General features: G+C 40.2%; 1 pseudogene; it reads left to right on the top strand.

The window, feature by feature from the left end:
- Positions 1 to 246: 246 nt before the first annotated feature.
- Positions 247 to 1,641, top strand: LOC149263576 (aspartic proteinase nepenthesin-1 pseudogene; annotated as a pseudogene).
- The last annotated feature ends 566 nt before the right edge of the window (positions 1,642 to 2,207 follow it).

Raw genomic sequence — 2,207 nt, 5'->3', positions numbered from 1 at the left:
AAACGAAACGACTTCTAAACATATGTATTACTTAAACTGGACTTCGATCCCCAAAACTTCTATTTATAAAAAAATAAAGTTTATATTACTGGACTTGGATCTCCAAAACTAGAGAGCAAACGAAACGACTTCTGATTCTAATAATTCTATGTCCAATAGACAGACAGAGAAATCATCCCCTCTCCTCTGGTAGAGTAAACCATTCGCTACGCCTCAACGTACGTACGTGTTTTCCATTCACGAAGCATGGCTGCACAATCTCCTTGCAGCGCTCCCTGCAAACCCCTCCTTATTCATTTGTTGTTATTGCTGTCCCTATTACCATTGATGCAATGCAGGCCGCTTGAGCGCAAGGTTCCAGTGCCTGAGCAGAAACCCGCTGTTGGGTTGAGAATAGATCTGGTGCATAGAGACTCATGGCTTTCCCCATTCTTTCCAGGGAATATTACGTCGACTGAAAGGGTTAAGCAAGCAGTGCAACGCAGTCAAGCAAGGGTTCAAGCACTGCATAAATCTGTAGTTCTAAAGGCTGCTGCTCAATTAGCTCATAAAAGTGCAAGAATCCAAGCTCCGATAAGTGCAGGAAGTGGAGAATTTTTGATGGAGGTAGGAATTGGTGAGCCGCCTTTATCATATTCTGGAATTCTAGACACGGGCAGTGACTTGATATGGACACAGTGTTTGCCCTGTGATTATTGCTATAATCAAACCTCTCCAATCTACGATCCTATCCAGTCCTCCACTTTCATGACCGTCCCATGCAATAGCTCTGAGTGCCAGGCAAAACCTAATATGGGTTGCAACGCTGATCATCTGTGTAATTACAGGTATGCGTATGGTGATGACTCCTTCAGCACAGGGACCCTCTCAATTGAAAGGTTTACCTTTTCATCAGAGTCAGTCGACGAGATTCAGTTTGGTTGCGGCGTAAACAATGAAGGCCACTTCGGCCAAACAGGTGGAATGGTAGGCTTCGGACGAGGTGACTTATCTTTAATTACACAGCTTGGTTCAGTAGGAGGTGATAAGTTTGCTTACTGCCTCACGTCTTTTAATGATTATCCTTCCCGAGGCAGCCCTTTGTTTATAGGTCACACTGCTACTTTCAAGGGCGCGGCTGCTGTCAGTTCAACTCCTTTTATTCAAAACAGCGCAGCATCAAGTTCCTATTATCTTTCGTTGGGAGGAATTAGCCTTGGAGGTGCACTATTGGATATCCCTGATGATTCTTTTGATATTGATCAAAAGTATGGTAGTGGCGGATTTGTGATAGACTCTGGAACCACTTTCACATTTCTGTATGACGGTGCATATCAAGTTTTGAGGAAATCCTTAATCTCTTCTTCCAGTCACTTGCAGCAAGTGGATGGGTCAGACATCGGACTAGACCTCTGTTTTAACTTTCCAGCTAATAACGATTTTAACTTTCCCACTTTAACATTCCACTTCGAGGGAGCAGATTATAATGTGGAGCCAGAAAACTACATGTACGTTGATACCAGTGGTGTTATCTGCCTGGCAATGCTACCTAGTCCAAACATGTCCATATTAGGCAATTTTCAACAGCACAACTACCAAATTCTCTATGACGTCGGCACCAACATGTTCTCTTTTGCACCCGCAGTTTGTGATGCCTTGTAAGCGTAAGCGAGCACATGGATATCATGCGTTTTCTCTCTCGTACACTATTAGAATTTTATGTTTCTTCCTAGGATTTCGTTCTGCTCAATTATCAGCATATGTAAACACTCTTTTTTAAGACTATATGCAAATATGTAATTAGCAAGGTTGTTTCTGTGATTTCAAATTCATTGAGCCATGAATTCTTTACTGTGTATGGAATATTGATCAAATTCATTAAACCATGGATTCTTAATTGTGTATGGAATATATATATAATTTAATGAAAGGCCAACGTCATTCAATGGTATATTCACGGTAATATTAATTATTAAAATAATAAAAGTTTTATTAATGGATACCTGTTTTCTCTCTCCTAGACTATTAGATTAGATGATTAAAGTGGGTTGATGCCGGTCTTTGAAAAAAAAAATTGTCATAGAATTTTATGTTTCTTCCTAGGATTTCGTTCTGCTCAATTATCAGCATATGTAAACACTTTTTTGCTCAATTATCAGCATATGTTAAGGCCCTGAACTCTGAGGTAATATACCCTGAACTGTTGTAATCTGTCCAATAAATAAAAT

Source organism: Pinus tabuliformis, chromosome 6 (genome assembly GCF_031772625.1).
Source record: "Pinus tabuliformis cultivar Carrire ecotype Pingquan chromosome 6, CPIR1, whole genome shotgun sequence".
Classification (NCBI taxonomy): Eukaryota; Viridiplantae; Streptophyta; class Pinopsida; order Pinales; family Pinaceae; genus Pinus; species Pinus tabuliformis.
This window is presented reverse-complemented; position numbering and strand designations above follow the sequence as displayed.